The sequence below is a fragment of the Kryptolebias marmoratus genome, linkage group LG1 (genome assembly GCF_001649575.2).
Source record: "Kryptolebias marmoratus isolate JLee-2015 linkage group LG1, ASM164957v2, whole genome shotgun sequence".
Taxonomy (NCBI): domain Eukaryota; kingdom Metazoa; phylum Chordata; class Actinopteri; order Cyprinodontiformes; family Rivulidae; genus Kryptolebias; species Kryptolebias marmoratus.
This window is the reverse complement of record NC_051430.1, coordinates 22,650,733-22,672,123: the sequence shown is the minus strand read 5'-3', so window position 1 is coordinate 22,672,123 and position 21,391 is coordinate 22,650,733.

The following is a 21,391-nucleotide window of genomic DNA, read 5'->3' as shown; positions in this document are numbered from 1 at the left end:
ACATATTGGTGTCTACACCATGGTAGAAGTCCAAACAAGGCAAAGGTCACCAGTGGCTTGACCCCTCTAATGTAGTATGATAACCTCTGACCTGTGTGTTCACACCAGTCAGAGTCGTCACTGACACAGACTAAGAGTCAGCTTGCGCTTAATTGCATCACGCACTAAAGAAAAAGTGAAAGCTGGCCCTGGATCAGCGCTCTGCAGCACACTAGCCTCTTTGCCCTGCAGTCACTGTGGCTGGCAGGGTGGAGGAAGTGAACGTAGCATCTGATGATTATCTGACTGACAGGAAACCCTTTTGTGTCTGGGGTTATCTAACAGCCTGCAGAGGAGATGACGTGAGCACCAGAGGACAGAAAGGCCATTTCTCTGGCACTGTAATTCAGGTTAGCTTCCTGAAGATTGTGCCCATGGCAAATCCAATACGATGTGTTTTCACAGAATTACGCTATCTTGTTATTATGTTTAGGAACTCACTGATCAGCAGACAGCTCATCAGAGTCATACTTAAAAAAAATGATGGGGCCTATCTCTGCATAAATTGTGGGGGGTTTGCTTTTAATCCTTCAAGTCAAAGAAAAAAATTCCACACATGCAAAGTAAAATTCATCATGAAACCAGACCATACCTGGTCTACATTTTATCCTTGTGTTTTTAATCAACTATTTATTGATAATTCTTTCTTGTTCTCACCATCCTGGTGGTTTTGTTGCTTTGTCTAGCTGCTGATATTAAAAATAAACTTTTATAAGAATGAAATCCTAAAGAATGTGCACACAAGCCTTCAGGACATGGTATAGCACATGCTTCCCTTTAATGTTTTTATGCTTCTTTTTTTTTTTTGCATCTGTTGCTGCTGATTTGAGCAAATTTTAGCATCGATATTGTGCTTTAGTCCTGAACAGACAGGATAGTGTCCGTCTCATAAACTAATTCTGTCTGTGAAAAAAACAGAACATTTGACATGTTTTTCTCTCACAGTAAAAAAGAAGACTTTGTTCCTACTTTTGTGACTTGTCAGACCCATGGGAGAAGTTGTTTGCGTGTTGTGTCTGTATGCAGGTGTTTCTGGGGTGGGTGTGGGGGGCAATTTAATTAGGCCTGGTTGCGATTTGCTGGAACACATACACAGCTTGTATTTACCAGTCATGTTTCAAGTGGTAATTGTGGTCTGTGTCTTTGCGTGCACACTGGGCTGATAGGGCACCTCCATTGTGTATATGCACGTTTTGCAGGGATGAAATTCTACTTGTTTTGGTTTTCACTGGGTGGCTGGGAGCTATGGGCTAAGTTTCTAGGGCAGGCGGAGAGGGGGTTTCTCTCCCCACACAAGCTTACAGGTGGCATAGGCATCAAACATCCAGCGCGCACACATTATCAGCGCTAGAAAACACAGCTTCTTTTTGAGCAACAGGGTGGGCTCATGTTCAGAGAGAGATCCCTCAACTGAAAGACTGAGTAACCCTCTCTTCTCAGCAAGCATCTGCTCTGCTGAAACGTACTTGACAAAACATCAAATGCCTGTCAATATGAGGGAGTTGAGTTGCTACCGGCGCCTACCTCGAACTTTGATAAGATATGCAAAGCAAACTTTGCTATAGCTGATCTGTAAAGCAATGTGACACCCTGGATGTTTTACATCTCTAATGAAATAGAGATGTAAAACCGTAAGACAGAATGCAAGGAGTTAAATACATGAACCTTTTACACTCGTAACACGATGGTAGATGTAGAGGCTCACTAATCCTATTAACACAAGTTTTTAATCTTATCATTCAAGGCAGAAGGTAAACTCAAAAGAGCAGGGAACTAAAATTAATACACAGGAGGCACATGCAGTGTCTGCTTTAAACTAAAATAGAATAAAACTAAAATTAAACGTACTGATTTATGTGATACAAGAGGAACATGGTATAAGTTGCAGATGTACTCCTTGGTACGTCAGAAGTCAGAAGTTCTGTACTGCTGATAGAACATTGCACCCAAACAATCTGTGCAATGTAACACCTGTAATATCATGACATAACTTGCTGGAGTATTCCAGAGTGTGCAGACTTAGCTTGTAAACAAGGATAGGTTGTATAAGGTCTCCTTTAGTCTGTTAAAAAGGTTAGAGCAGGTCATCATCCTCAGTACATGAGTTCCTAAAATAACTCTTTAGCTGTCTGCTCAGCTGAGGGTACTTTATTACTGCAGCTTAGATCTGCATTCTTCACTTTGTCCCTGTCGTCCGTGTGACTGGGTGCAGAAAATCAATGAAAAGCAGAATCTTTCCTTTCTTTTTGGACATTGCACGTTAGATTTGGGAGCCGAGAGCCATGTGTCTGCCGTATGACCACATGTCTGGATGCATACAGGTCTCAGTCTGAAACTAAGCCGTTGTGCACTGTTAGCTTCCATTTTAGGGACTTGGGTGACTTACAGGTGTCTGGTGCATTTAGGACCTACTGCTGTAAGTGGCAGTTCATTCTTCACACACACCCTCAAGCAGACTGTTCACAAGGCGTTCAGGGACACAGATACACACACCTTCTGACACATGGCTCACACACACCCACTGATGAATATCGATTCACATACACATCCCGTGCTCAAGCGGCATCTTAAACAGACCAGATTTACAGTTCACACCCATTGTCTCCAGACACAGACACGATTTCACTGTTACAGGCACGGGGGGGAATTGTTTCATAAAGGGTTTCAAATATGAGTGTGACGTTATTCCCTCCTAGTTTAACTGTCCTCATCTGTGTTTCTGTCTGAATCAAATCGGTCCCCACCCTGCACTCTCTCTTATTCTGACTCAAAGGTAGACAAATACTCATTGGAGTATCTGTGAAACGCATAACTGAACATTTCAGCAACAGAAAACTCAACATTTGTATCAGAGGAGATGCAGACATACAGTCACAGAGTCAAAAAGGTGATAAGTGACACATCACTGGCCTATTTGGCACATTACAGCCACACGCCTAACAGTAATAGCTCCGAGTTACAGAACATGCTGTTATTCTTCTCAGTTTTTATTATCTTCCAGAAATAGCAGGATTATCTGCTCAGGCAAATAGTTTAGCACATTTAGCAAGGCTCACAATGATTCTAGTGTTTGACATTAGCTGATCCAAGTTGGCCACGGTAGCACAGTCATGCCTTTGAGCATGACTTCATAACTAAATCACATGAGATTAGTCCAAGTCCAGCAAAGAGTTGATTACACTTTGACAGGTTTAGACAGTGCTTGATTTAGAAACACTAATAGTTGAGGAGGAAAACTGTAAGATGTACTCTATTATAAATAGCAGTAATAGTCGCTCAAAAAAGGAACCAAGACTCTAAGAATAAACCTTTCTATTCCAACCAGGAATGGAAAGGTTTATTCTTAATCTCCCAGGAAAAGTAACACATGGAGCAGCAGAGATATTTTAGGGGATGTTTACCGTGCTGCTATCTACTTAAAGCGCATATTCCTTCTCTGGCTGCCCTACATTCACACACCTTTGGCTGCCCTCCACTGTGCAGACAGCTAATCTGATATTCAGGTGAGAATTGTTCCCAGAGGATCTGGTTCTTTCTGGCCAGGCCTGACCAAAAGCAGACTCTAATCTTAACTTGCTGCTGCAAAACAGAATGAAAAAAAAAAACAAACAAAAAAAAACCTACTAATAACAGGGTTGCTGGGAACATGTACATGAACCTGTGTGACAGCATGTGTCTGAGTGTGCTTGAGAAGCAGTCTTCAAAATTCCTGACATTTTTACCCTGCAGCAAGGAATCTCATACGATGAGTCTTCTGTGTGGACGTGCAGCCAATATACTTGCACGTAGAGTACAGTACATCCATAACAGTGGTGCTTAGCCACACCAAATCAGCACTTTAAGACTGCATGGAATCTGAACGCTTCAGCTGTGACCTCAGTTTGCTAAATATATCCAGATATAATTGCCTTTTGTTTGCAATGTGTAGATAATAGTGGTGCAGATATGAAACATCTGTCGTTCTGCATGGATTTATGGTTTCAAACTACTTACAACAGTTATTTGTGCTTAAATGCCTTCAGTTTAGAAAAAGATAACAATTAATGTACAAGTCTGTTTTCAAGGAGTGCCTTACTTAGCATAAATCAAATCAATAAAAGTCATAGAAAAGCATGAAAATATACCTTTAAGATTCCAGTTGCTTGTCTAATATTATTTAGGCACCTTCTGATAAAATCAGTGCTCCATATTTTTTGTTTTTAGTTTATATTTCTCTGTTTTTTTGTTTTTTTTTTTGCATCCACAATTTGTTCTCTCTTTTTATTCTTATATACATCTGCATAGTTCACCTCCACTCAGATGCATTAAAAAGCTATTGAGAGTGTCTCTGTTGCATCCTGCTGTTAATCTACTTTCCTCTGAAATGATTTTTACCCCCTTCCCAGATACACTCACACATATGTGTTTCCTGCTAATGCGCAAAATTTGCAATAAAAAAAACTACATACCAACTAGAGCTGAATCCCACATTCTGAATGTGTTTGTTTATTGGTATATAAAAAGCTGTTGTGGTTTTAAAACTGCTGGTGTATATCTGACTTCAGCCTTTATCATATAAGACTTTCATCGAATCATACTTGACTAATAGCTTCACCTGTGTTTATCAGTATCAATTTAAAATCTGCTCTCCCAGTAGTTTCGATCCACATCGTACAGGGAGCTGACTCATTCTTTTCTTGGTTTCATCTTGCACTCTCCGGATGCATGCAAGTGTTAGATACGACTCAGTTTTCTTATTCTTAGCAAACTGCCTCATCTCCTGCTCCAGTCTTATTTTGTGCAACATACGTGCACACACCCTTGTCTCCTCAAATGTAGGTCAAAATCGAGCATTTGTGTCAAATCTAGACCAGCTTGAACATGGAAGCAGGTTAGCTGAACGGTTACATATTGGCCCAGACGCCCTAACCTACATCCTGTATTCTTTGAATCTGGCAGGAAAATAGTCAAAGCTAAACAAATCGAGTCAAAAATGTATGTGCATTGTTTACACTGCAACACTTTTGCACAATTTATGTTGTCATTTTATATCAAACTAAAGAGCTCTGTGTTGCTTTGCATGATGGTGATGTCGTGTATCCTTTCACCGATGGCTCACAGTTTTATCGCATAAATAAAAGACATTTAAAAGGCAATCAGCATGTTAGACTATCCGACAACAGCACAAACGCATGCTATTCTAATAAGCTAACCAAACGAGTTCAGTTTAACTCCGAAGAAATTTGCAGATCAGTGGTAGCATGCCATCATGCATGCACCAATGCAGAACAACGCGGAATCCTTTCGCTTAAACTGCAGTGAAATTTTTTAGGAGGCTTGAGTTGTTTAAAATAACAAAAATCTCACTCTTCTGTGATGCCTGGCGCAGCAGATTTGGCAGTGCATTATATTAAAAAAAAAAGTTCTTGGATAATTAACAAGCTTAAAAGAGGGTTTACAACAGCAGCTTTAGCAGCAGGGTAATCAAGACCAGAGAGAACAGCTAGTGTTTCAAGCCAACTCAAAGCAAACACAGTGGAATACTGAGAATTCTTTCGCTGCTCTATAATTCACAGACAGTGTAATTAGAGAGAAGATGGGCTTTTAGATGCTGAATTGCCTTTTGAGGTAGTTCAAAGGCGAATTACAGCAGCTGCATGGAGCTTTCGAGGTAACGGGATATGAGCCTTGATGAGCAGTTGTTTGTTTCTTTGATAGATTGTATTTGAATTACAGAGATACACGATGGGGCTGTGTGATTTGTGGCTGTTTGTTTAAACAGAGAACTAAATCGTCACTTGGACGATATTGGTTATCTGTTTTACTTCAAAAACCATGAAACTGAGGAGAATACTGCAAGTTTGAACTTAGGAAATTCAAAATTTTGATTTAAACTGGAGATGCCAGTTTAAATATTAACACAAAATGTACAATGCTGTGGTAAGCAAATTACCATGAATCACAACAGTGAAACCTAACGCTACAAAGCATTTATGAGTTTGTTTATATGCCAATAATATTTATTTTTATCTGTTCTGCACCACTTCATGCTTTAATTGTCAACCTGTTTCAAATGTCTTTAGGTTTTCTAATTAAAGCACAATAGACAAATACAACACAACATTAGGAAAGCTGCATATGTGAGTATTGCAGTTATTGTTTGTAATCTGAACTGCTGATTTTGTATTTTTTATTTTAACCAGTAGGGGACTTCAGATCTTTTAAAATGGGGTTGTGTGGAAAGGTTTCAAACAATGAATATCTTCTCTGTTGTAGATAGCGCTTGCTATCTACAACAGAGTATCTCAGTTTGGAGAAACAGTGTAATTCTGACAGGAGGTCATGGCTAACCTGAGCAGGGTTCGGTTTAAAATGAGTTGCTGCCTCTTAAAACGGCTAAAATCATATTTAAAAAAAATGCAATATCAATTAATGCAAACATTATTTTATAAACCTTTTCAGCCCTGACAGTTTTGCATTACACAATTGTTCCAGCAGAACTATGAGGGCATTCCAGCTGGAAGTGCCCCAGGCTGTACTAGAAGTGCCAAAACCTGCTGTTGCTCTCTCTGTGTGTGCTTGCAGACAGCCACAGAATTATATGTGAATAGCCATATAATGGAAACTTGATGGCAATGTAAAGGTTTACAAAATAGTATTCACATTTTTATGAAATTTTAAAGATTGGAGTGGTTTTAAGACAGCAATCTACTTTGGGTTTGGCCTTGCACAGACTAGCTGTTATTATCATTACACTTCTCTAAATAAAAGGTATACAAGAGCTATTTACAAATTTCACACTTAACTAAATATGACCATGCACAGACATGCCTGTATGTTTGCTGACCATGGTGTTTGCTGAGACAAGCAAAGATATCAGTGAAACTGCAGGCCACATATCTACTCTGAGCTCCTCCTTTTCAAACTCCTAAAAAAAAACAAAGATATGTGTGATTCTGAAAGTTCAGGCACTTGGTGGGGAAAATCACGTCGCTGCATCAGCAGTTCTGAAAAAACACCTTGCTCCCAAGACAGTAGCATTTGCAAATTCAGATTGCAGTTTCCTTTTATAGATCTGAGCCTCAGCATGCTGGATAACCACAGAGAAATGAGAGAGAAATAGCAATTACTGAAAAAAACACAGGTCTAACATGGCATTTGTGTGGAGTCGAACGGCTCAGCGAAGCAGAAAGTGAGGGTTACACAAGGCCTTTCTATTTTTAATAGTAGTCGTGACACAAAACAAGAGACAGGCTGAAGTGACTCCTCTTCATAGTGATTTACATGTGAGTAACAATCTTGCAGAAGGCAGTTGGAGCACTATGACTTTCTTTCATGTGCAGTCAGATTTATGAGTTCTGCTTTGAATTGATTGGTTTCATGTCTTGGGCTGACAGTAAAAGTGCAGGTGGTAGAAAGTGAGATCTGAATCCCTTGAACTGTAGACACTTCATTCATAGTTACCTTGACATAGGGCTATGGCCAAGGGATATACATGACAGCGAGGATGAGGGATCTACACAAATGCAGCGTTATGTGGCAATTAGGATGCATTATGATAAAAAATTGGCATTAAAACGCAGTCACCTGCTACATTTTTGGCGTAAACGAAATTACAGGTGACAGATTTCTGGGAAGAGGTAGCATGGCTGTGTGGTGGTTAACACTGTAGCCTTGAAGGTCTCTGGTTTGAATCACATTCTGGCTTTTCTGTGTGCCGTTTGCAGCCTCTTTTATTTCATGCACAAGTTGACTCAGGGTAACCCAGATTCCTGCATGTTAGGTTCATTTCCAAACCCAACGTAGGAGACGTGATGTGTCTACGTGTGGGAGTTCTCTTATTGTTTTGAAACTTAATGAGAAACTGAAAGTGGATACTAGACCTCCATTTTTTATTCATTGTGGTTAGATTGATGCAATGGCTTCATACATCAGAAAGTCAAGTAGCCTGTCAACCCATATGTAAATATGGTTGATTAACACATGAAGGGAGAGATGTTGTGCTCACCATTCCTGTAAGAAATTGCACGTTTTTAAATTTTGTGGTTTTGAACTACTTTTATCTTAACCTGTTGCAGATAGCTCTTTGAACAACCCCAGTTTGAAGAAATAAAGTTTAATTCTGACCAGATTAATGAGCTAATGGCTAGTCCAAGTAGTGCCAAGACCAAAGTGTGTTGCAACCATCGTAAAACGACTCAAATCTCACAAATATAATAGTCTCAAACTCTCCTGTTTTTTCGCTGTTGCTGGTTTATAAATTGTTTCTTTGCTATCAGTTTTGCACTAATTAGCAGAAGTAAAATGATATTCCCACTGGAAGTGCCCCAGGAGTATTACAGATACCTGCTGCCTCTATTTGTGCTTGTAAATAACCACAGAATTATATGGGAATAACCACAGAATGGAAAATTGATTGTGTGTGCAAATAACCATATAGTATAATTCTCCCTAAATCACCATGTAAAGCCAAGCTGATGGCTATGGAAAAACATTCACTCCTGCTGTTATGAAGTCTTTGAGATTGTTCATGTTTAAAGATGACAATAATCCACTTTGCATTGGCCCCACTCAGATTAGCAGTTAGTGTATCAGTTCAGTGGAAGCTAACCCCAGTTCCTCCAAGCTATCTACAACAAACAGAGCTGTCTACAGCAGGTAAACTATTGATTATTCATGTTTTCACAGCACCCCACATGAAAAGATCTGAACTATTGCTTTGAAAAAACAGAAAAACTGTGTGTACGATAAATATATTTGCAAATCAAATTGTTGCTTGAGTCCCTTGTAAATGTTATCTTTTGTCTCCTCCTCCTTTTATCTAAACCACTTCACATGTGAAAATTATTATTTCTTTTTAAATGAAACTTCATTATTCCGAATGAAACATTTGAAATGTCAGATGTTGCGCTTTCTTTTGTTATTTTTTTACATTTTCCTATTCAGTAAAAAGCAAGAGGCTTTAATTGTCAGCAATCAAAACAGACTGGTCACTGCATTCCCAAGTCACAAATAATCCTATATAAGCTGCAAATTGGTGTGTTTACCTACTCGCAGTCACTTTACCACACTCTACCTTCATGACATCACAGCCGTTTGTTAAAAACATAAAGAGACACATGTGATTTGCCGGATCTATTTGTGTCACTAGAGCAAAAAAAAAGAGCAGCTGCTCTAAAAATAGAAAGCTGCACACAATAAGACTAATACTCCTGTTATTACAGAGCTCACGCTCCGGGAGCACGGCTAAGGTAACTGGCATTTCTTGAAAAAGGAAACTGAGAGGCATTATTAGTGCTGACGCTTGTTGTCATAATGACTGAGCAGAAAACACGAGTCGGAAACAATCCACACCTGACCTTCAGTTTAACAGGAAATCCCACTCCAGCTGAGGTCAAAGTTTGCTTTTGGAAAAGATTTAGATAAATGGGGGGGAAATTTCTCTAAAAATAGCTCAATAGGAAACTATTTGAGACGCATCCAGTAATCTGAGACTTATTTTCAGTCGGATCTGTGGAGAAACATAATGCCATGGACTTTCCTATTAAGGGGATTTCTTCTTGGGGAATTCTGTTCCAGTCTGTTTCTTGTTGTGTTATTTAAGAGCCTGTAAAGCTGACTTATCACTGTGCATCCCGTGACACTTTATTGCAGCAGCTTATCTCTTTCTGTTCCACTAACTCTCCACTTTTTATGTTTGTCCTCATGTCTTTAAAATGACTTTTTTCTTATTAGAGCAAGCAAGGTGATTATTGTCATGTAAAACAATTCACAGCTTAGGAATGCATGCTTGTGATGTTTCCAAGACTGCAAACAAATGTAGACCTTTGAATATGTGCAAATTAATTTTTTTTTTATAACAACAGCTCTGGATTAATCCAGCCTAACATGCTGTGTTTTGTTTTGTTTTTTTTCTCTCAGTCTCTCTCTCTTTTCCAATCCTTGATTAATGCATTCAAAGGAGCCAACATATGGGAACTCAGATCAGGGAGAGCTCTATTCACAGGCACACAGACACACTCCCTCACACACACACAAACACACAAAAACAGGCTGATAAACACAAAAGCCAGGATTAAAGTACAGAAGGTTAAACAGTTGTTGTAGCAGCATTATTGCTCATTAAAGCATATTTCTAGGATTTCAGAGTGACTCTGTGTCCAACAGGATTTCAAGGGTAATGGCCCACAGCAGTGTGATTAGCAGCACCCAGATGTTGTCAAATTTGCCTTTTTGAATAGTGACAAAACAATCATATGCCCCGTTTATGCACAGAGTAGCCCAGCTCCTCTTAGAAAGAGCCGAGGTTCTGAATGAGTCGGGCCTTCCTGTGCATCTGCTAAGAGAAATGTGTTCGTATTTGGCCCAAATTGAAAGGATAAAAACAGGAAATTATGTTATTTTGGCGGTAGAAACAGATTGATTTCTTTCACATCAGTGGCACAACATGAAGACAAAGCAAAGATCAGACGATTCTTTGAAGTTTTCTGACAGGTTGGAACTGACTGTGAGTCAGGACAAAAAGAGCTATGAGGTAAGGGAGCAGCAGTTTCCTGTGATTTCTTGAGTAATTTAGTCAGGTTGAGGCTGCAGTGTTTGTTGAAAAGGAGCTGGATTGTAGCAACATTTATGAGGTTAGGTTTTGAAGAGGTTAACAAAGACGTTTGCCTAAACCAGTGTCATAAATATTTCAAAGAAAATACAAAATTAAGGCCTGTAGGTGTTTAGAAATAAAAAAGGTAGTAGATAACCAGGAGAATTCATGTCTTTGACGTGACTAGATCTTATTAAAGGCAGCTGATTTTATAACAGCGCATTATTACAGGAGTGTAAGTTCACAGAGTGCAACACAATCAGCACTAATCCTTCTGAACCACATCAAACACTTGTCATGTCCTTCTTCTTTTCATTTCTTTCTTCTTGAATTTTTTTTTTTTTAACCATCCAGAATACCTTCATCGGATTCACGTACTTTTATTTGACTCTCTCTAGCTTTCTTTCTCTGTGTCTTTTATAGTTTCCTTACTTGTGCCTTTCATGTCGGAGGCATGTTGCTTGAGGGTCTGTTCAGCGCTGACACGGTGTACAGCGAAAGAAACGGGACATTCTTCTGTTTCTAACCCGCAGAGCAACTCAGCAGCTGTGTGACGATAAGTGTTTGCAGCAAAGCAAAACCTGCAAAACCCAGGATCAAAAACAATGTGTAGTAAAACTGAATGAGGAGCTTTTATGCAAGTCAGATTCCACCTTCGTTGATGGCTGTAAATCAGCACCAAAGCTGACTTTATGGAAGTTGTTGCAAGTGTTGTACATGCAGGCTGCAAGAAACTTGTACCCTTGTGTCGGAACAATCTTCTGCTAGAGGTCTATCTCCGAATCATCTGTGTTGCCAAGGGATTATATATTCCTAAAAGGAATATAATGGGTATATGTATTAAATTAGGTCACTGTGTCAGGCAGGCTTTGTGTATCAGAGGCATTCATCTTGTTGCTGCCCTCTGAATGCTCCTTTTTCTTTTTTTCCCCCCCTTTAGCTGGTGACATCTCACGTCTCATTAACTCTCACCTAACAGGTGAGAGCACAGCTGCAAAAATCTGAGCACATCTGTCACTGCAAATATGGTGGTCAGAGGCAGAGCAGGAGGGAGGTATGTGACACAGCTGCCCTCATAAACACATACCCTGGATACACACTTCAGAGAAATACAATTAGTCACCACATGTGCAGCTGAGCCCCTCATTTCAGTGCACATGTCCACAAGTTCTACCGTATGTAGGATGTTGATTTAGAGCGTTTGGATCCACAGTGTGAATAAAGAGCAGCTTTTATGCCACAATAATTATTAAAGCTAGTTTTCTGCATTATGAAACTTGCTATGAAAGAAAGGAACTCCTAAAGTAGATGGAGGCAAGCGAAAGTGTAGCTACACATGCACACAAAGACAAAATGCACACACTATATTGCACACATTGGGGTAACCACTCTCCTCAGATCTAACCAACATTGTTTCTGGGGTCCCGCGTGTTCTTGCTGATAATAGAGGCCTTATCGCACCACTTCCGCCTTTCCCTTGAATGATGGTTCGCTATCAGGCCTCGTGACCGAACCCAGCTGAACATCCAGGTCACGGGTCACAACAAGAAAGATAACCACCTGTTGGAGCAGTTTTGTGCCACTGCACATATATCACACCCTCTGCAGGGTGCAGCCAAGTGGGTTCCCCGACGTCATCAGGAAATTCTGTGAGGCTTGTTTTTCTCTGAGAGGCGGAAAACAAACAAGTAAAATGTTTCAGTTTTGTATGATGAGAGATACTGTAGGTCGTAAACATCCTGAAAACATCAGTGCATGAGCTGAGCAAGAGGTTGTTTTACAGTGGGTTTTGTTAAGTTTCAAACAGAGATCACAGTCACTGTATGTCTGTGTTAGTAAGTACCTTTTATAACTACAAAAACCTCTACAAAGTATTTTGTCTCTATACCTCAGGGATGGTTGTAAGTACTGAATATGCTGCAAAATTTTTGATATGCTGTGCTTTACTGACTGGTATGAAAATAACCAAACTAACTGTCAGAGACAGGATGAAAAAAAACAATTTTAACATGCAAAAAAAAGCTGGAGAATGTCACAGAGGAGTTACACACATAAAACTGACCCAGCAGGTCTGATTATTTCCAGTAAGACGCCCAACAAGAACGTGTGAGGATTAACAGTTGCCACTTTCCTCTCAATAGACCTGATGCTACCATGCAGTCGTCAGAAATCTCTGGCAAATCTTGACTTTTTTTTTTTGTCTGAGAAATGTTGAGGTCAGTTTCAGATCCTTCATCTGAGACATTACAGCTGGAAGCCTTGACTTTCTGTTTGGAAATCTTGTGCTTTTTTCACAGAATTAGAGGGCGCATGCAGACATTGTGTTCCTCTCATGGTTGTTATCCTGTTTTGTCCCCTTTTGGAACTTCTTACTGCCCCCCGGAGCAGTTGGTTACATTTTACTGAGTTTCATTCAGCTGGTGGCCTATTTGTGCTAAAGGTTCTTTCCACCATCACCCACCACACCGTGCACGCTCAGGACCATGGATTCAGTCAGACCCCAACTAAAGTAATTTATAAAGAAATTTATTGTCAAAAAAAACTACACCTTTTCAAAGTGAAGAAAGCTTTTTGAGAAATATTGTCCCTATGGTATCACATGAGCGCCGCTGAGCATATGCTAAATTGATAATCAGCTACTAATCACGTGGTTAGTTTTGGCTTTAACGGCCTGGTCAGTGTCAGTGTGGAGACAACGTGAAGGTTGGCTGCACAGCTCAGTCATCTGTAATGCAGAACAAGCTGTTATGCAGCTCATTACTGTGAGTGGGAGCATGGGGCTGGAGCACACAACTACACACACACACACACACTGAGCCTCTTATTTACTAAATTGTTTTAGTCATCATTGTTAAGAAGATTTACTGTAAGAAACAATTTACTGCTCTGACTTTGAAGAAGAGAAATGTAGCAGCAATTATAGTAAACTGTGGCTCTCTGGAAGTTGTAGCTCTAGACTTGTATCTTTGTTTTGTTTTTAACAAATTCACACACACACTCACACACAAGCTTTGTTCCTTTATTCAGTCTGATAAAAAGCTGTTCTTGTAGTTGGCTGGAGACGTCTTAAGAAAAAGTCTTCTTGTGTGTAAATCCATAATGAATTGTTGAATTTCAAAGCTCTGAAGAGGTTATTGTGCTTCGTGCAGCGTACGAGTTTCTTCTATCATTTGCTCCACAAGCATTTTGATTATGAAGGAATTTCTGCTGGAATGTTGTGCTAAACTCTGCGCTGCAGAAGTCAGGCTTTCTGGTTTAGGACGCATGCCACTGATTCCATTCATTTTACCAACCACACATGGACGAGGAGGGAGGGAGCTGCAGGAATCCCCGTGGGGGCCTCTTCTTCTTTTGGTGTGTTCTTAAAACTTACCACAACAGCTGCAGCCACAAGTGTGTGATGTTGGAGAAATCTGCTGCTGAACATCCAACCACCCAAAAACCCCATTAGGTCAGAAGGGTGGCTGAATGATGATGCAGCCTGAGCAGAAGTCGTCTTGGCTCAGTGTGCTTTGCACTTCTTTTTGTTTGTGTGATAGTTTGCCCTTAAACTTTCTGCATTTTGTCCGTCACACCACAAGTAAAAAGCAAACAAACTAACAATGTCAAGTTTAAGAAACTTTGTGCGTTAATATCCATATATTAATTACCTCATCTTCTTTGGTTTAGCAGGAGATTATACTCTAAAGACAACAGGGTAGCTTGTCTTGTCTTACAGCCAGGCCTTGTTTCCAATGTTAAGTAATTTACTGAAACAAAAGGAAATCTTGAGGATAAAAGAACATCTCTCTGATGCAAAGATGCTTATACCACAGGATTAGAATTTTTATTTTCTAAATATTTCAAAATCCCCCAAAACATCTAAACAGAACTCAACAAATCTATTGTTCGTTTTTGTTTACCATGACACGATCCGCTGCACCCATATGGTTATTTATAATTGTCATCTCTCTGAAGAGTAATGATCATAATCCTCCGGTGTCAGATTATTACCGGCTTAAACTCCCTCTGTCATATATTATTGCTATGTTTTTGATTAAAAGATGCAAACAAGGATTAAGAGAGATAAAAAAAAAACAAGAGGGCAAGATTAAACAAGAGCAAGATGAAAAAGAGCCGAAAGAGTAAAAGAAGTGGCACAGAAACGGAAAAAGATGTAAAGTGAGTGCACAAAGGTGTTTTGATATATTGCATGAGCCTTTTAGATTGTAGATGCATGATGGAATAGTATAAGTGAGTAGCACTGGTTGTAAATAGGTGGTGTTAGATGAGAAATAAAAACAAAGGAAGTGGAAATTTTGTATCTAAGATAGAGAAGAGCAACAGACATCCATACAGCCACACAACAATTAAACATTTTGATGCCTTCCATCCTATTAACGGTGCTAAAACGAACCTCTCCGAGCACACACTTCTCTGTCTTCGTTAAATTATCTCTCACACATTAAACACACACCCACACATAAATAAATCCTCAGCAGGCTGGTCATTCACTGGGCCCTGCTTTGAAAAACATCCCTCGGGGGATTTCAGACAGTGCTGATCCTGTGAGATTGCATGTGTGTCGATGTGTAAACACGTGTATCTGCTGCGTTGCTCTGTTTTTGTTTTCGGAGATGTGCTGTAATTTAACATGTGGCTTTTTGATGTGGCAGCAGAGATGTTGACAACCTCATGTTGTGGTGCCACTGCCCTTTCTGGGGCTGAATTAATTAAAGGATTCTTTGAGTGTGCAGAGCAGTGAAGAAGGATTACGATGAAGTCCATTTGTCTTTTTAAAAGAACACAGTTACAACTGTGTGTGATGTTAACACATTGTCTGAAAGGTGTTGTGTGGAAAGCATCTCCAAAGTATGTTAGTGCCAACAATTTAAATAATATTCTGTCAACTGGGAACTGATCACCTGATCAACAATGTGGTAACCTCTATCTTAAAAGGTGTTTTTGGAAAGAATCATGCATCGCTTTAAGGCAAAGATGGTGCTCTACTCTAAACCTCTCAAAAAATGACTGGACTTTTTACCCTGACTCATTTTGATGCTGTGAGCTCCTCATAGGAGATAAAGGAGTCTATGTCAACAGTAATGCCTTTTATCTCACCTCTTTCTACACTATCAGACCAGACCAAAGCCTGTACATTTGCAGATGCTGAACTAATTTGTTGGTCCTTCTTTTTCTCCATTACCTCACTCTTAACTTGGACCCTAAAATTTCTCCACGGTAGTCAGAAATTCATCCCAAACCAAGAGAGCCCAATATACCCAAGTTCTGAGTGCCTCAGAGTTTTATGTGTTTTTTATTTCTCATCCTGGCTGAATGTAACTCAACTGCAACCTGCCACAGTATATGTTCAAGCTGCTTCACTGCTCAGTGAAGACAACTGGGCTGCATTAGGCTTGATACAACTTTGTATCTACCAACCTGTTTCAGAGATAATGTCAATAAGATAAGTAAAGGTCATTCGAGGTCGAGTCAGACGCATTCATAACAAAACAACTTTGTTTTTCTTAAATCAGAGATGGCACTAATGACTGAACAGCCTTCATTACTACACTAAGTTTATTTTTCTAGGATTAAAAACTTACCAAACAAAAACAATCGTACAAATTTAGGCACAGGTTGTTTTGTGTAGCGTATTGGGAAAGAAACTGGCTTTCCCGTTGGTGAACATGATTCCAGACAGCTTGCTCTGCAAACAGAAGTAAGTAGCAGTCAGTGGCTGCCTCCTGAGCTCACCTACAGTAATCTCCACAAGTGACCCAGATCACAATGGCCTACATCGGTCCATGTTAAGAAACACTGCTGATCCTACAGTCCAGGCCTTGCTGGTACTATGCAGCACTGTGCACCAGGCATACAAAGACGCTCTTGTGCTGATGCAACAAAAGGCAACAGAGAACATCAAACACATCTGTAGAAAGAACACCCCCGCTAGAGGCCAGAGGCAAACCACCCTCTGTGTGTGTTTGTGTCAGTTCACGGGTGCATATATTTTCATTGCAGAGCCAAATACTGTGTCCCTGTGTAGGCCTCACAGAGGGGTTGGCTGTTCCCTCCGGATAATCAGCTAGTGAAGGTCTTGATTAGCAGTGGAACGGGATCAACTTTGCCCAGCTTCAGCTGCACGGTCATGGCCCTCTCTACGTCAGAAAACAGATACTCTGGACCCAGAACTGGTCTGTTTGCAAGGCTTTTTGGAGGAGGTCCAGTGTAGGGAGTGGGCCTTTTTCACAGGTTCATATTTGTATGAGGCAAGAGTCATCACCCCCTACCAAGGAGAAAAGAAAAAACATCGCCCCATGCAGACATTGTTTAGTTTCAAGGTTGTCACAATCCTGCCAATTCGCTTCTCTTCTTCTCACTCCCCCTCACTCCCCTCATCCTGTACGCACATTAAGCAAAAAGCTTTTTGAAGAATTCACAGGAATTACACAGCTCACAAAACAGGGGGGGACATACAGTAAATACTACAGTTTTGTAACTATAATGTTTACAGAGTAGTCAGTTTAGTCAACAGTGCTGTCATGTGGGACCGCATGACTTAAAGCACCAGAAGTCATGTTATTCAGGTGATGGTAAATATTGATAGATGCTGAGCTCTCCGGTGGTTTTGACTCTGCGGTTTTGCAATATGACAGCAAGCTGAGACAGCATGAGGTGGGCTGTGGTCACAACAAAGAGCGGTACAGGGGTGGGAAGTAGGAGGTTAGAGGAGGAATAAATTAGGAGTTGGAAGACACGAGGAAGGCATAGAACGTTTCTTTATGGGACTTTGAATTTGTATTTAAAATTACATAAATATACTACCCAACAATGTAGCCAAAGCCCACTTAAAGAGATAGTTTTTAAAAAAATTTTAAAATGGGGATTAGTGCAGTTGTTATAAGCAGTTAGTATCTTCCCTGCATTAGACAACAGTCTGAACAATTTCAGTTTGGAGGAAAAGGGAGAAATTTTCAGGTGGGAGTCGAGCAAACGACCAGTCGGACTGGGGTCTATTACAAAGTGTGTTCCTGCCATTTTGAAACAAATCCAATATGAACTATTGCAGTCAAGACTGTGCTGGTTTGCAGAAATGTCTGAAAACAATTATGGTGTGCAAAAACACTGGAGTTTTCTGTTAATGTGTCAAAAATTGTCATCATTCAAAGGAAAATGAGTTAATGTGGGCCACAAAGCACTTTGATCTCAACATCGAGACTTCAGCAGAAATTCAAAGAAAAAAAGTGACTCAAAAATATGGGAAAATTCATTCTGCGCTAGTTTAAATTAAAGAGATTTCACATCAAATGGTGCTTTATTTTCTCATGCTCATGTAAAATCCCAAACCAGCCTGACTTCCTATTCCAGCAAAAATATCTCCAAGATCATGTGTCACAAATGGGAAACAAAAAAAACTTCTCAAAAGGAAGGTTTTTTTTATTATTATACACCTTTGTTTCCTCTTATACAAAAGAAAAAAGAAGGAAATGGTATATTTACAGCAAAAGCTATAAAAAACATAGACAGCATTTCAAATACTGAGGAGTATTTGGAATTTCACAAGTTGGCTACCTGTTGTACAATATATGTCCGATGCCTTTAATAGCAGCAGATAAAATTGGCTCTTTATGGACAGTTGTTAGTTTGATGTTTTTTTTCAGTGATTAAGGCAGCTGAGAACAACACAACTGTGGAGTAAAAGTCCACAGTTCTGCCCCAGAGTCCAAATTTTTGCATCCAAACCAACACTGTGTGTTTATAACACGTGGTATCAGTGAAAACAGATTTGCTCATCTGCTCATATGTAATACTACATCACAATATTAAAGTGGCACTTCTTCTTAGATTTTTTAGACTAAAGTTGTTTTAAGATGGCAGAAATACACTTAGACAATGAAAAAATCAACCTTTTTCTAAATTAAGGCAATTCAAAATTGTTCATAACCTTTTCAATGCACCCCACTTCAAATAGAACAAACTACTGTTCAAGCAGAGCCCCAGTGTCAGATTTGACGGTGCTGCTGATTTCTCATGGTTTCTTTGTTTTGTTTTGTTTTTCTTGTTCTTCTTTTCTTTTTTCCCCCACTGGCCTGGATTTGCCAAACAGTTTACCAGGAGACAGATTGTTTTGCCCCACATTCTGCTTTTAGACCCTCCACGGAAACATTATACATGACCGAGAAAACAAACAAAACAAGAATCTTCTGACCTGAATAGCAATAAAATTTGTCCCGATAGTGTCTGATAGTTTGCTGTAGCCTATCTATGGCATTTTGTATGAGATCTTTAAGGAATAAAAGATGGAAAAATAGTTAAGCTTCCGGTGTGTTTAAAGGCTGATTCGAATACTCTGCGTAGATTGTGTAGCAAGAAAATGTAAAAAAAAATGTTGTAAAAATGTGCAGCTGATTCATTGGTTTATTTACATTTTCTGTAATGTGTAAAGTACTTTGTTTTTTTTTCGACAAGCACATTTTTTATAAACATGAGAGACTTTTGTTACAGGGAAATGTTTTAATGGGAAAAAACAGACTATTGCAGTAAAAACATGAAAAGCTTACACAGGTAGAATGACAGGGTCAAACCACGGGCATCCTCAGGATAAAAAAAGACGCTCACTGCATGAACAGCTGATGCAGATACTCATCTGCAGGGGATTTTTTGCACATGTGGCTGGCAGGAGAGTCAGCAAAGGATGCAAAAGGGACTTTTTTTATTCCTTCTTTATACTGTTCTGTTCAAAACATGAACATCATGATGTTGTTTCTAATACCAAAAATGTTTGATTGAAACTGAGCCTAAGTGTGCTTATTCTTTAAGCTGATAGGAAGAATATTGAATATATATATATATATATATATATATATATATATATAGGACAAAATAAAATTCATGTGAGCATGCAGACTGCTGATACTCACTCTGCATTTCCTCCTCTCTTTGCTTCATTTCATATAAGAATGTGCACACAGGGGAAGTTGTTACGTGCAACAATGGAGCACTGCTGCCCAGTGCAGACGCCATGTGATGGCTCAGATTGTCTCTCAGGGCCTCTATATGTAAGCACGCACAGACAGAGACAGAGCACCCTGCCAAACTGGCAGCGTGATGTGTCCCCGTGCTTCGACAAAGTTACACAACCCTGGATCACACTGAACAGGTTACAGCAAAACATGTGCTCTGCGGCAATACTGTGCTCATCAGACCTTCATAACTGGAGCTCAGAGCTAGTTTATATCATTCACCTGCTGTTCCGTGTCCCTACATGATCAAACAGCTGGAAAACAAGGTTGCTTTGCTCATGAAGCAGGGTCAGGATTATGCCTAATGTTGTTTCAGCATGGAAGCCAAGAGAAAACAATCCCAATATTGCATAATGGCTAACCTGCTCTTGGTTGTTATTGAATGCTTGACTCACTGCTCCATAAATCAATTATGTTATGTGCGCTAAGTAGTGCACATTACATACTGTACATGTGTCTGAGATGTTCATAAGAATCCATGTTGTTTATATGTGCCACACGGGTTTAAGAATATACTGGCTCCTCTAGAAGATTAATTGTTTCATATTATATTTATTCACTTAAAATGTGCACCCTGACCAAAAAAATGTGTTTGAAACTGATATGAATCATGTTTCCTCTTGTCAAATCTCTGTTTTAGTGCCTGTGAGCGTTTCATGTGACGGTCATATCCTCTTCAGCTCAAGTACAGAAATGTAAAGTTTCCAGACAAGTTAGGAAGTTTTCCGGAAAAGGCACAGCAACTTAAATCTATAATCTATCAGTTTGAACTTTTATTTATCAAACAAAGGCACAAATAAATTATTTTCAGCAGCCAACAGCAGATTGGCTGCTGATGGAGGAGGGTGTCATTACAAGTTAGGTATAAAAAGGTATCCAACAAAGGACTTCCAAACGACTTACATGTGTCACCTATTTGGACCATATTCTAACAAAACCATTGATCAGCTTCAAAGAAATTTAATGCAAAACTGAAAATCTAATGTCTCGCAACATCTAAATTGCAGAAGTAAACAAACGAAAAATATGTAGTTCAGACAACCTGAAAACGTTTCCATGGCCACAAACCACTGGATGTGTATGACCTTTGACCTCTCATGTGGTTTCAGATGAAAAACCTTGATGGCACAGTGATCTGCGTTGTCACACGGCCTCAGGGGTGCCCTGGAAAACCATTTATGCTCTCTATAATCCACAGCTGCATCATTAAATGTAAGAAAGATTCTACTTACCAACTCTGCAAACAAATGTCACTGATGAGCACATTTCAGTTTGGCTTTTTCTACTAAAGCAGCTCCTGGGCAAGACCAACAGGCTGGTGCTGATTCTGAACTGGCTTTGATAAATAAGAAGAAAGAGCAGAAGAAGAAAAAAAAAAATCAGGTTTGTTTTTTAGCTGCCAGAAAGCGATCATTACGTCAATTAAAACCTCTCTGCTAGTAAATGTTTGATTGTCCTCCAGGTCTATTCTGAGTCTCTGTAGGGGATCAGAGTGCAAATAAAAAGGTTTATCTGTGGGTTTCCAAAATATTGCTTTAATTAGTGGAAAGCCATTTAGAATTTTATGTCACGGTCACTAGATAAGTTGTTTATTAGATTCTGGGGAAAAAAAACCATTGTGGCTGACTTTCAACTGACTGTCCAGCTGTCTTTATCAATATTTCTTAGTTAAGTCATTAAATAAGGTTTTAAGAGTAAAACAAGTGAAAATTAAATAGTGGCTACTATCTGTATGCTACTCACGGAACAATACATCCTTTGTGATTGTTAAGTG